Raw genomic sequence first — 14,840 nt, 5'->3', positions numbered from 1 at the left:
ATAGTCAAACCTTCCAGTTTATTCACACAATAAAACATCAACACAATATATGAATTCATTCATTAAAATCACAGTTTTTCCTCATTTGTTTGATGATTTTGACAAAAACAAACACAAACACACACACATGGTCTGCCATACTCATAAAGAGAAATGTCGACATTGTTCAATACAAATATTCCAGAAACATTTAGAGGATAGAGAAGTTTACATTTTCATGTGGAGAAATATTTTAGTAAATCAAAATGATGATGAGCAGTGATAGCCTCCATAAACAGTCACAGGAAAGATCTCCTTTAAAAACTCAGAAACATCAAGAGAACAACTAGAAGTTGTGGAGGTACCACCCATAATGTTTGACTGACAGCTGATCTCTGTGCAGAAATGATGGAGAGAAAATAAAATGAAACTAAAATACAGATTTAAACCCACAATATGAAAGACTTCAGTCTATTTCACTTTAATCAACTCAGCTGTGTCTCCATAATTTTGAAGCCAAAGTCCAGCATAGAGCGGCTGAGTGAATGTGGTCTGGACTCTGTGGAGGAGAGTCATGGTTTCAGAGACGCTGTAGAAGGACAAAATACCTGCTCTGTGATCCAGGTACACTCCTACTCTGGAGGAACAAGGACCTGAGACAGGAGTTTCAATGTTGTTGTACCGAAATGTATAACTGTTGTTGTTACAATCTAATGACCAAGATTTGGCATTATGTCCAAACCAGCATTCATTACCCCATCCTTTTCTGCTGATATTCTTGTATGCGACTGCTACATCAACTCCTTCCCCTCTCCACTCCACCTCCCAGTAACAAGTCCAGTCCAACACGTTCTCACTCCCAACTCGTCAAACGTGTGACGCATGGCCAGGCTCCCTCTGCTTCACTTATGGACGCGCAGGGTACCCCCCTCGCGTCGGGAATTGACGTGAAGGGTCCTCCGATTGAAGAGATTGCCGCGGAAGTGCCTGTTGTCGGTATATTTAGACATTTTCCAAATCACATTGTAGTGACGTATACAGAACACAATAAATTATATAATGTAAACAACTACCTGAAAAACAGGTAGAACGATACTTTTGTATCGTTTATTGCATTTATGGAGGGAGTGGTGTATGCTGGGTAATGGCACAGCTAGCTACTGGGTGACTTTATTCACCCGCTTCGGCTGTTATCAGTCCATACAGTGGGCGTTATTAGCACAAATCAGTCCCATAGATATGGGCCATCTCCTGCTAGATTGTTCAGGAGGTTGTTATCATCCATCCAGATGGAGGATCACTAACAGGAGCGTGGAAGACTCCAGAATCCACTCTGGCTGGAATCCGGTGGATATGCAGTGTGTACAGGTAAGACCATTTAAACGGACAGCATTTATAGAATGACTATTAAAAGTCAGCGAGTGTCAATAATGTTAATGTGGTTATCTTAGTAATACACAGAGTGCTAATATAACAGCTTTAAGATGCATTTGTAGATATTATTACGTGTTTTACCGTCTTTATGGTGCTAGCTTAAAGTTACGGTGTAAACGTTAGCTTATATTGGAGGAAAGCTGTTACTGGTTAAACGATGTTAGCACAGAAATATTAGCTTCTGTCATGACTGATGAAGTTACTAGTTAATAAAGTTTCCAGTAAAGTGTTTAATCGCAGCCACAGATTGACAGCAAATATCTTGATTAGCTTCAGTGCATCTGTAATAAATATGTGCAAGTTTCAGTGCTTCGTTTAAACTGTATGATACTTATACTGACCCAGGGTCAGTGTAAAATACAATCCTAGCTGTGTGAACAAAGCCACTGTAAATTTAATCCTGCATGACAAACCTCAGGATGCAGGTTATTATTACTCTTTCCTGCTGGCACACCTGTCACACCTGAGAGTCAGCTAGAAACTTACAGTGATGTGGACATCATGCAAAGACTGCCAGATTCTGTAATACTGCAAATGATCAGTGACTCAGGTTATCACTAAACTTTAAACGGTACCTCTGTGTCTCTGTGTGCTGAACATCTAGGTTTGAGTCAGGCTGCATTGACTGTGGGACTTTAATGTGTTAAAAGCAGCTTGAAGACTGCTCAGAAACATTTGAAGATTAATATTTAGCATTATGGCTGCTGGTGGTTTGTAAAGCCTCTACTCAGCTGTATTTTTGTTACTAATTTATGTTTGTTGTTGTTTAACACAGATTTCAGAAGAGCAAAGATGCTTAATAGTTTAACTAGATTTCATTTGTCAGTGTGGGACTGCTGAGTCACCTGAAGAACTCATTTCATTCATTCTCCACATGATGTTCATTTACAGAAATGTTTCACAGGAACTGATTCCTCCCAAAGGTTGAACTAGTGTGTTTCCATAGATTACCTCTGTATGAATGTACTTCTTAAATGAAGGCAAGTGTTTGTCCTTTTTTGTTCCTCAGGTACAGTACGTGATATTAAGGGCAGGCGGTCATCACTGGGGGAAGACAAGAAGCAGACGTACTTCCAAGAGGGAGCTGCAGTGAGGACACAGCCAGGTCACTGAGGTCAGAGGTCAGAATCTGAAACAGCTCAGGTTTATATTTTAGAGGTTATAAAAAATCAAAATGTATTTATAAAGAAACCTTTAAATAATAGTCATAATTATGATTATTATAAGAAATATCAAACATTTAAGTGGATTTTCTGTTACACATATTGTGTTAGCCCTGCAATAAACTGGCAGCCTGTCTTTGTCCTGTATCAGCTGGGATAGGCTTCATCCTCCCGCAACCCTGAATTGGATACATTGTATTCCAATTATGTAATCTGATCATTTACAAACTCAAGGTATCTAATCAAAATGTAAGTAATAATTATAAAATGGGAAAGCAGAAATAAGTGTGACATGAATGTAAATGTGTGAGCTGACATAGAGGACAGCTACATGTAGTCTGAAAAACCTTTGTTGTCAAGTTTGCAGGTATATCAGCACGAGACATTCTTACATAGAAGAGACTGTTAAAGTCTCTAACTCAGTGAAGCATTATTGGTCCCGTCTGTTTGGATAAATATAGTAAGTTGATGTACGTCCATTTATTGACACATTTTCTTAAGTGCTTATCCAGTTCAGGATCACAGTGGAGCTGTAGCTGGATATGTTCACTAAATAAACCTTACAAAAGTTAACAATAAACCTGCATCCATGTACGTTGTTGTCCACAGGATGAGAAAATCAAACTGGAAGACTGTGGAACATGTTAATAAATGTTTGTGTGTTTATGCCTGTGTCTTTCACAGGAGGCGCTGGAAGGTTTCCCTAATAGTTCCTGGTGAATCAAAGCAGAACCATAAAGGTTGCTGGACTGCATGATGGCCTTACCCCTGAGCAGTCATCCTGTTAAAGGAGGAACCAGTTAGAAGCTGTTTTCAAAGTAGCTGAGCAGATTTCATCTCAAGTAAGCAATTAACTGTTTGTTCATTTGTTCTGCCACTTAAAGAGCATTTAAGGACGTCTTTTGAGTGTCCAGTTGAATTAATTCTACTGGCTCTCATGGTCATTTGTGATTATGGACATATTTTTCATGTTCATCCAGCTATTTAGTAAATTCTATCTATTTAGTAATATCCGTCAGCTATAAAATGTAATATAAATATAAAAATATCTAAATATCTCCTGTCCTTTATGTTTTAATGATGTAAGTCTGTTATCGTGTTACATTAGCATTCCTCACATATCAATGAGATGCTGTACAGTACAATCCTACTGACACAGCAGAGGGATAACAACGGCTATTCAACATTGTTACACGACACATTCAAGCTGCATGATGCAGACAAAGTGACTAAATCATCTTTTTTGTGGTCTATTGTCTTCAAACCAGCAGACAAAGCCGATGGCAGAAGATGTCAGAGAAGAACTTCAGGCCGTGTACTGAAAAGGTATTTTTTTCTTGTTATCAAAAGACATTTGGAGTGGCAGCTTCTACAAGTGGTTGCGCTAAAGTAAAGCTTACAGTCTAAGAAATCACAGTGTTGATATTCAGCACAAAGAGAAAAGCTCACTTGTTTGAATTTATTTACAATCATAGTTTTATAAATTCTGACTGTAAACAGCTTTTACAGCTTTGATATTGTTTGACACTCGATATCAGGTGATAGGGTTTAATTTAAAGGTTTCTGTGTCCCAATGAGCCATTTACACTGACCAGTGTTTCACTTTAACTGTAACACATTCATTATTTAGTTCCAACAGAGAAATAACTGAATGTAAAAATGGCAGCCCTCAGGCCAGGTTTATAGAGATATATGCATGCATTATGAAATTTATGTATCCCAGATAATTGTTATACATCTAGTCCTGGCAGACCCACCCCTTCCTCCCAAGTTAACTGCAACCCTAGTGGTACTAGTGGTATTTACACACTCACAACCAGTGTGGGGTAAAAAGAGCAAAGCTGTCAGCCACAGATGTGCTATAAGAGTTAGAAACTCTACTTATGGAGAAACTTTCTAAGTCTAACAGGGGACAGGTACTCCTGCCCAAATAACATGATATAACCCCACATACAGCCCAGCCATAAAGTGAACCAAGTCATTTAGTTAAAGACAGCATGGGACCAAATGCATGTAACCAGCCTGCACCAACCTGACATTTCTTCCTCCTGAATTAAATGAATGAATGGATGAAAGTTAAATGACTACAAACCTAAAGCCACTAGTTCCCACACTGGAGCTCCCTGACACTGTGTGTTAACCGTATTTAGCTTGTATCAACAGTTGTAACAGGCTAAGATACGTGAGACACTGCATTGAATGATTGTTTCTATCTTAATGATTTCAGCTGACTGCTTTCAGCTCAGATGTTCTGCTTTTTCCTTTCAGTAGATCAAAGCACCTCGTGCTCCTTCTGCTTCCATTTTAATGGCAAGAAGAAGAAGAAGAAGAAGAAGAATGCTTCAGCGAAGTGGCGTTCATGGTCTCAGTGAACAGTCATGGTCACACACTGCATGTGGTTTTAAAAGCAACATGTCTGTTCACCACAACAATGGAGATGTGTAATATTAGTGCAGCTACGGTTTGTTCTTGAACATCAGTTCTGTTTTCTACTTTGATCACTTAGACCAAAAAAGTGTTGTTTTCAGATTCTTTCTTTTACATCTATAAACCACCTGTTCATTTTTTATTACAATTAGTTTCACATGAATGTTAGTGTTTCCTTTATGATCTTTTAATGCTTACACTACACTGTACATGTCTACATTAGAGACATTTCTGTTACCTGTTTCTGTTGACTCAGAGTTGTGAAATGTTCTTTTATTTGATACACAATATGAAGTTCATAATTTTCTTACAAATAAAACTCTAATGACAAACATGAACAGCTGTGCTTATTTCTGAGACATGAGTTTTTGAATGTGTTGATATTTAGACAGTGTGCATCTGTATGCTGAAACTGTAATGGTGAACCTGAGGTGATGGTCAACAGAAGGCAAATATATATCAATATAAAACAATATTGAAGTAATGTCTTTACCCTCTGCAGCGTGTGGACGCTGTGCACGCAATCACCTTATTCACTGTAGTAAACATGCACCGCTAGCTCACGTGACTGACTGTCTCCATGGTTACATCGTATATTATTAGCTATGTAAACAGCTTCCAAAGATACCGTCATAGCTCTCTGCAGCTGTAACACTTAAACACTTTGCAAATCATTTCACGTTTTTGATAGTTATGAAGACAGAATATGTTTTTAAGGTCATGCTAGGCGGTTGCTATGGTGGTTGCTGTGGACTTGGGTGGACCGCGTCCGATTCCTGTTATTAGCTGTCCGCCGTAGGAAGGCTGCGTTCCATTTACAAGTAGTGACAGTCTGCCGCAACTCGAACTCAAACCCCGCTTTGTTCTTTAATTATAGGCCTTTTATAGCCGTTCATGACACGCGCACACACACACATAAAGCACTTTGCCTCACCATGAGAATGCAAGTTTACCTAACCTAACCTTAAAGTATCTGATATAGGATAGAAAAATGAAGCAACCAGAGATTTAATGATGAAGACTCTGGGTTCTGTAGTTCACGTTTTACAGTCCTGAATGACTCTTTGCATATGATTTATTGAAGAGGAGTTTAGAATGCACTTTACATTTAGACTGTTGCTGTTTCATTTTTTTACATTGTTGCCGTGTTATGTCATGAATAAGGTTCACCTGCTGGGGGTTTGATGGATCAGCTGGACAATACAGTCAAAGACAGACTTCATTCATCATATGCAAGAATCCTAGTTGGATTTTTGTTGTCACTCATGTTTTTGAACCAAATATTGAAAACAATTCTGACAGACTGGATACCTGGTCAGGGTGTACATTACCTTGTACTCAAGCATCCCAGGACAGAGCCCTGCCCCACCATGAGCCTGGGTGGATACATGGTTATTAATATAAAAGGACCAATACTGAATATGAATATTTCATGAAAATTGAATTATAATACAAATTAGTAATAAGGGTTTCTCTGCGCCCTTATCTACCCCATACTCAAAGAGCTGCGGGCAGAGAGGGTGACAGGAGAGGATGGCACTGAAGAGAAGATGCTCGGTTTCTGGAGTCTCCTGGTCCTGTCAGTATTAGTAGGATGCATCTGCTGTGTCTTCTCGTGGATGCTCACCTACCTTGACTCGTTCCAGCCTGGTATGGATTTCCCAACACTGCGGACAGTGGCCCACGTCAGAGACATTTAATATTGATTACATATGTCTGAATTGCTAACCCTAACCCTAGCTCAACAGACCACAATGCCCTGGACTGTCAGTATTATTACATGCTGTGAACATAAGTACCTTTGATCACAGTTTATGTTGTAAAAGAGAAGGAATATTGGAAAGAAAGATCAACATTGTGATATTATTTCTTCCAAACTGACCAGAAACATGCTTGTCAGACTCTCACAGTTCAAAGGATCAGACTCACTGTGCATGACAGCTCAGGCCAATGATGTCTGTTAGATTGTCAGTTGTTTAGTGCTTCTGTACAGTTAGGGTCACCGTCTCTATTTCAGAATTAATATGCGGAAAACACTAAAAGTTGATTGTCTTCCAATATTCTAGCATAATTAAAAACTTTGACTTTGTAAGTACATATTATTAGTCCTAATGCCAGTATGATTCTTCATAACTCCTGCTTTGAAATACTGAACTTTAAAATTTACCTGATGAAAGATCATTTACAGTGGCAGTCTGTCAGGATAATTCTGACTGTAGGATCACTGTATTAATCTGAATCCTTCTGAAATGTGCTGTGAATGAATGCTGATGCAACTCACTGTGGGAAAGCTGTTAATAAAATGAATCTGTGACACATGCAACACATTCACAGAGGAAGAGGACACAAAGGGAGGACACGCAGAGGCTGTGTTGAAGTCAGAAATCCAAATCTTTATTCAAAAACAGGCAGCGGTAACAAACAGGAAGACAAGCAGTCCATCAAACAGTCTACAGGGTCAAACATACAGAGAATTCAAACAGCAGTAAGAACTAACTGGACACTGAAAAACTTAAAGCAATGTGTGACGCAATAAAAGGAAGCAGCGCAGTATATTCACTGAATTATCATCAATTACAAAAGAGAAAAACAACAATTTCTAAGGATTATTTTCTTAAATGCAGTTAGAGTGTGGCTGGTAAAGATGGAAACATACAGAATGTAAACTGTGTGAGTTTGGTGAACTTTGTTAGTAACAAATGAGGTAAAAAAAAAAAAAAAACCAACCCCAAAACAGACAAAACACAGAAAGAGGCTCTCAGTATTCATTAATAATTAGAAAGAAAAATTCTGGTCGTGGATTTTTACAGTCTTAGTTCCGCTCGCTGTCATCATTATAATCATCATGATCAATGGCGAGGTCCTGAGGTGGGTGGGGCTGTCTCTGGTGATGTCACCATGAAGGAACAGCATCTGGCACGTGTTGGTGAAACATCCCAGTACACTGGTGTAGTTTCCTCTCCAGCTGTTTGACATGTGACACTTGAACATTAAGGGGAAGAAGAAGAAACAGTGTTAGGTCAGGTGACCACATGGTTTCTGAAGTAACTGACAGGAAGTAACTGTAGCCGCTAAGACTGGTGGACCTAAATCTTCACCACCACGCCTGTATACATACAAGCGAAAAGGGGAGTGAGTGGGTCAGCGCTCAGAGTATAGAAACTTAGCTGGCTTCAAACACACCATTTATTTCCATAAAAAAAAAAAAAACAAAAAAAAAAAACCACACACAGCCAGAATCACAAATACAAGTTAAAATTCCCCGTATACAATAAAAATAGTGTTTGCAACCCGCTAAAAACCCTGCCGGCAGAAATAACTATACACTATTAAAACAAGGCTAAAAAATGTTTTCCATATGCTAAAATTACCCTCCCACAGTCCCATAATCCCACAGTCCAGCCACACATGGGCGAATGGTCCTTATCTGAAAGAGACAGGAGAGGAACTTCTCTTCCGGTATGGTAAAACTCGCCAGCAGCAGACCAGGGAGGAGGCTCCTATCGCAGACCTGTCTCCTCCTGACAGCGCGTCGCCGCACAGTCCCGTCCCACTCCACACCTGAACACGGCCTCCCTTGTCTCACCGTCAGATGCAGGCAGAGGGGCATCCCTGCCCTGTTGTGAATTGCGGCCATCGCCACCCACTGTTGCCGTTCCTGCCGTTGGGACTGGATCGCCGAACGACTCGCGGCACCCCACAGTCAGGCAGCAGTTCCTTCCACACACGTGCGGGCTTGCACGCGTTCCTTTTTCTCCTGCTCACCTTTCGTGCGTCGCTTTTTTTGTCTCTGCGCTCACTATCCCCTTTAACAGGTCAACCTGGCGGCTGATAGGCCACCTTGGGGAACGCCCCCACCTCACAGGTGCCTACAATTGTCTGTTTAGTCCACAATGGATTAAAGGAATATGGTACAACATTAACACACACAATATAAATATGAGGATAAAACCATGCAATATAAATATCACAATAAAATCAACACTATGTACCAATACACAGATTGATAAAACATAAAAACACAAATTTCCACTGTGTGACATAACCAGGCCGTTAGAAATGGATGGCATGTGTTTAGAGTTACTGGAGTTGGGTAACTCTACTTACCAAAAGCAGAAGCACACAGATGAAGGATCAGATGCTGAATGTTGCAGGAACATGCTCATGTGTGGTGGTCATTCAGTGCTGCAGGTTAGACAGTCCAAGACTGATATGCTGCCCATCTGAGAGTTTGAAAACACACATGCAAAGATTTATTTTGTATTACAGTCAAAGTTGGATGTTCATTTTTGTCCTTTAAAAATGTTTGTGTATTTGAAAGCACTAACATTTAAGGATGACTTGGATCGTCTCCTTTAAAGGGGAGACAAGTGTATCCACTGATCTACGTCACTTTACCTGGATGATGACTCCTCTCCCCCTCACTCAGAAACACTCCTAATATAACCAAGCAAATAAATAATATTGAAGATTTACTTACATCATTACAAAAACATCTCCCTTTGATTCTATTTCTCCATTCCTGCTGAACATCAGGCAACAAATATCTCAATAAATCACAGTAAAATGTAAAGCACGTTTTCTCTGCTTTGTCTAACCTCTGCAGAGCCTCTGTCAAGAAAAACATAACTGTAAGCATAAAACAAATATACATTTCATAACACGTCACTGGACAAACCTCGGTCAGTTGATTTCCTCTGTGCAGTGCAGACGAACATCAGTTAGCAAGTGACTCTGCTGGTTCTCCTGAGGAAACACCATCGTCTCTCCACACCGTCACCATCTGTGAGCACAAACTGCTGCTCTGCCAGCATGTACGAAATCACATATCACACACACACACAAGGGTGAAGAAACATCAGAGCTCAACTTTGGATACTTTAGATCTTAACAGATCAAAGTAGCTCTTAGTTTCAACAATCGGTGAGCAGACAAACAATGATACCAAACTGATTCTGTATGAATACAATATGGTATTTTCAATACAGGTGTCAAATTAATTTATTAAAACTAATACAGATATGTGTATATTTTGTTTTGATAAATTAGTTTGCTAAATTATAAGAATATATTTTTAATTTTTTTTCATTTAACAATTGCAACTGAAAGAAATTAAATATTGAACAAAAATATATTGTCACATTCTGAGCATGCTCAGCACGCTGACAGACTTGAAGTTGCTACAGATTTTAAGAAGTGATAATTATAGGGAAGAAACTTCTCTTTTTCATCCGTTTAATCAAACATTTGATGCCTCAGCTGTCTCAGTCCTATAGCGTTCTGCAACTACAACTAACCTGAGGCTTGGATTTGGCTGCAGGTGCCCCTGTACATCCTTCTCAGCAGCACACATGTGGGTACCATTTAATCCCACTTCTTCCTGAGCTTTGCTTCATCACAAGACCAAAGGTGGCATCCCGTGTCACAGTCTTATCATCATCCAGAAGAAACATTTGAAGAAACATCATGGAGAAGAAACATTTACGCGCCTCCTGGTTTTGTTTTCTGATCCTGCGAAAAGACTGAGGACAACAAAGCCCAGAGAACACGAGATACACAACATCCAACATTCAGACTCAACAGCCTCCATAAATGAAGAGCACCAGGTTGGTTCAGTTATAGTAGATATAAGCATACTTCACATTACTGGGTATGAATAATAATGAGGAGGCAAACTTTGAAGATGCAGAGCATGATGTCCCATCATCAGACTGTAAACAAACATCCACCAGGCTTCTTTGTTGCCAAAATTGATGATTCTCCTATCAGGGATCAGTAGCGTGTATTAACCTGTGGTATAAGCAGCAGTCACTGAAATATTACTGTTTCAGATAAGAAATCTAGCACATAAAAGCCAGGGTGGGAGGGATCTCTGCAAACTGACGTACCTCTGCAAGTGTTAAGCTCAACAAAAATCTGACTCTCCCATCACAGACAAACAAAAAACTCCAGCTGGGAGATAGAAAACGCTGTCTGGGCCTTGCTGGATGTTGCTGGTCAGAGTCCACACATTAGCAGAGTGCTTCTTGGTCCCACTGACCCATGTGGACAGTGACTGTGGAGAACTGTTCTGGAAAACAGAGAAGAGAATTAAAATAACAAAAAGCCAAACAGGATTTCCACAAAGACTCTCTTGGAATCAGCAATCAAAAAAATCACTGGTTCATATTTCAATTAAATATGAACAGGTTCCTTAAATGTACGCAGTTCAGATCTGATTTAATTTAATTTCCTTCACACAGCACATTTGTCCAGGCTGACAGGTAAACATAGAATTAATCTCAGGTAACATGACTCATAGTAGAGATTCAGTAAGAAAGATTGCTAGCTCTAATATTATTACCACACAATCCACGGACACACCAACAGCTCAGATTTGTAGAACTATTTAAACAAATGTCTTCTGAATATTCAATTCAGGTTCACAGTGGGAGGGTGGGAGGTGTCGTGGAATTTTTTAAATAAAGTCTGCAACACAGAAAGAGCTGTGATCAAGCTATTTATTACTGCGCCAACACACATCAAACATCACAGTTCAGTCATGTCAGCGCTGCCACAGAAGTTGTGCTCCTACTCCTTTATGCATTCCAAGGAAGAGGGAGGAAGTTACAAACTGATCGCACCACACTTCACGTGTCTCGCTATGAAACCTAACGGATCAATGGTTAAGCTGTTTTGTGCCCTTGGCCTTATCAGCACCTGTAAAGGGAGTTGTTTTCTCAAACTGCTGACGCTGAAGTAAGTTCATCTAGTTTTAGAAACTTTCACTGAACAGTAACAGTGTCACAACTAAGCATATGCATAAGCACTTAAATACTTTAAATGAGAATAACAGAAAACTTCTATTAAAAAAGGCTAGAGCCTGTCCCAGTAGTCATAGGTAGAGCACACCTGGACAGGTCACCAGTCTGTCAGAGGACTAACACAGAGACAGACATCAGAGTAACAAATCTATTAAAAATTAATGTAAGTTTGCTGCAGCTGTATGTATGAACATGTGTTTCTGTGCTCACAGTCCACCTCTCAGGAACCTGGAGTTCACTTTTAGTCAACTTTAAACAGACCTCACAAAAGGCTGATGTGGCTGGATCAGTAGTCTGATTTAAGTACGATACCTTTGGCCAGAGATTAATCTGGTGCATCGCTTCACTGCAGTCTTACGTATTTTCCCCACACCTGAATTAAAAAAATACTGATATATACAAATAACAGCTTCAGCTGATGCAGCCTGACTCAATCCTAAATGTTCAGCACACACACAGAGACACAAAGGTGCCGTTTAAAGTTTAGTGATAACCTGAGTCACTGATCATTTGCAGTATTACAGAGTCTGGCAGTCTTTGCATGATGTCCACGTCACTGTAAGTTTCTAGCTGACTCTCAGGTGTGACAGGTGTGCCAGCAGGAAAGAGTAATAATAACCTGCATCCTGAGGTTTGTCATGCAGGATTAAAGGAGCCAGGCTTTGTTCACACAGCTAGGATTGTATTTTACACTGACCCTGGGTCAGTATAAGTATCATACAGTTTAAACGAAGCACTGAAACTTGCACATATGTATTATAGATGCACTGAAGCTAATCGAGATATTTGCTGTCAGTCTGTGGCTGCGTTTAAACACTTTACTGAAAACTTTATTAACTAGTAACTTCATCAGTCATGACAGAAGCTAATATTTCTGTGCTAACATCGTTTAACCAGTAACAGCTTTCCTCCAATATAAGCTAACGTTTACACCGTAACTTTAAGCTAGCACCATAAAGACGGTAAAACACGTAATAATATCTACAAATGCATCTTAAAGCTGTTATATTAGCACTCTGTGTATTACTAAGATAACCACATTAACATTACTGACACTCGCTGACTTTTAATAGTCATTCTATAAATGCTGTCCGTTTAAATGGTCTTACCTGTACACACTGCATATCCACCGGATTCCAGCCAGAGTGGATTCTGGAGTCTTCCACGCTCCTGTTAGTGATCCTCCATCTGGATGGATGATAACAACATTCTGAACAATCTAGCAGGAGATGGCCCATATCTATGGGACTGATTTGTGCTAATAACGCCCACTGTATGGACTGATAACAGCCGAAGCGGGTGAATAAAGTCACCCAGTAGCTAGCTGTGCCATTACCCAGCATACACCACTCCCTCCATAAATGCAATAAACGATACAAAAGTATCGTTCTACCTGTTTTTCAGGTAGTTGTTTACATTATATAATTTATTGTGTTCTGTATACGTCACTACAATGTGATTTGGAAAATGTCTAAATATACCGACAACAGGCACTTCCGCGGCAATCTCTTCAATCGGAGGACCCTTCACGTCAATTCCCGACGCGAGGGGGGTACCCTGCGCGTCTATAAGTGAAGCAGAGGGAGCCTGGCCATGCGTCACACGTTTGACGAGTTGGGAGTGAGAACGTGTTGTCTCAACAAGTGATCAATATATGCATTTTTTTTTCTTTCTCTCTGCTTATTCTGTTGGTTTTTGTTTTTTGCCCTTCTCCCCCGTCCCTCTTCTCAGCTTTTTTTTCTCCCTCTTTCTTTCTCCCCTTCTTTCCCCCAGTCAAGTCTGTCCCGTATTCAGCAAGTGAAAATAAAATAAACAATAAAAGGTGAATCAAATGGACCATTACGGCAAGGCTGGGATGGTCAATTTGGTAAAGTAAATCCGTTGGGCATCTTTCTTTGCCTTTAGACAATAATTCTGATGGCAAAAGAGCCAAACGGGACAGGCAAAAAAAAAAAAAGTCCCCAACTATGAGCACCCTAGACAGCTTCATAGTAGCGGATAAGAAGTCACTGAGCTCTGATAAAAATAACCTATTAGATCTATCAGAACCTATTAGGTGGACGATACACCACAGCACAGTAGAAAGGATCCTTGTTACCAATTTTAAGCAGCTGCAGCTCAAATGAAAGAAAATGTCCAATTTTAACGGAGCGGCAGGAGAAATGGTCCTGGAAAGCCACGGCAAGCCCACCAGCCCAACCAGATAACCGAGGCCGGGTAATAAAAGTATAGCCATCCGGGCAGAGTTCAACAAGTGACGAGTAGTCTACATCCCGCTGCCAGGTCTCAGTCAGGAATAAAAAAAATCCAGTTTTTTAGATAATATAAAACCATTCAACAAGAATGATTTATTAGACAGAGATCGAGCGTTAAAAAGCGCCATATTCAGTGAGCTAGAAGCCTCATTATCTGCAGAGGCTCGAGTTAAGGGACATAAATACACAGGGTTCGAGCAGTCACGCTCCTAGAATCAGCTCACCGAGGGAAGAAAATGCCAGCCCGAAGAAGAGTCTGGATAAACCCTCCTAAGGTGGCACGGTCTCAAAGAGCCGGGCCCAGCGTATCCAAACAAGGCTGTGGAAAACAAGTCCCCCTCCATGGAGCTTTTCTGAACACAGGAGACAACGCACACTCGACGTCGCTTACCAGCCAAACCCCGCCGCCAGTAAAGCCTGAGCTTTACCTGAATACCTCCTCTTCTCCCTCTCCTTCTCCGTGGTCTAGAGGAACCACCGAAATCGCCTGACGAGGATCCAGCTAATGGAGGAGGGTGGAAAATGCCGGAGGATGACGAGACATCGTGAGGCATCATAGAGGATCGGATGGATAGCAAAGCCAGGCAATCATACACCAGGGCAGCTAATACATCATTAAAACTGAGTGAGCACAGAAGAGCAGAAAAAAATAACACAACAGTAGTAGAGCGTGACAAACTGCACCCAAATACCAATCATTCCTTCTCAGTTTGAGTGTAAATGACACTCACTCTCTGTCATGAATCTGGATGCGTAGGCTATAAGTTTCCAGTGCTCAC

At 40.4% G+C, this 14,840-nt stretch overlaps 2 long non-coding RNA genes across 13 annotated transcripts; one reads left to right on the top strand and one right to left on the bottom strand.

The window, feature by feature from the left end:
* Window positions 1–675: 675 nt before the first annotated feature.
* Window positions 676–4,309, top strand: LOC146368844 (uncharacterized). 2 transcript variants are annotated; one of them, XR_014797518.1, is made up of 4 exons: window positions 678–1,347; window positions 2,423–2,534; window positions 3,261–3,418; window positions 3,845–4,309. It is a non-coding gene; the product is annotated as an uncharacterized LOC146368844 (long non-coding RNA). The 2 variants fall into 2 exon arrangements; XR_014797517.1 differs by having other exon boundaries at window positions 676–1,347; window positions 2,423–3,418.
* A 3,450-nt stretch (window positions 4,310–7,759) lies between these two features.
* On the bottom strand, window positions 7,760–14,621 carry LOC146368843 (uncharacterized). 11 transcript variants are annotated; one of them, XR_014797504.1, is made up of 6 exons: window positions 12,916–13,259; window positions 10,892–11,073; window positions 10,301–10,793; window positions 9,682–9,802; window positions 9,111–9,440; window positions 7,760–7,985 (listed from the first exon to the last, which is right to left on the bottom strand). It is a non-coding gene; the product is annotated as an uncharacterized LOC146368843 (long non-coding RNA). The 11 variants fall into 11 exon arrangements; XR_014797505.1 differs by lacking the exon at window positions 7,760–7,985 and adding an exon at window positions 8,225–8,882; XR_014797514.1 differs by lacking the exon at window positions 7,760–7,985 and adding an exon at window positions 14,453–14,467 and having other exon boundaries at window positions 8,952–9,440; window positions 10,892–11,068; window positions 12,916–12,994.
* Window positions 14,622–14,840: the final 219 nt, after the last annotated feature.

This window comes from Perissodus microlepis, chromosome 18 (genome assembly GCF_051167445.1).
Source record: "Perissodus microlepis isolate ML-2025 ecotype Zambia chromosome 18, ASM5116744v1, whole genome shotgun sequence".
Taxonomy (NCBI): Eukaryota; Metazoa; Chordata; class Actinopteri; order Cichliformes; family Cichlidae; genus Perissodus; species Perissodus microlepis.
This window is presented reverse-complemented; position numbering and strand designations above follow the sequence as displayed.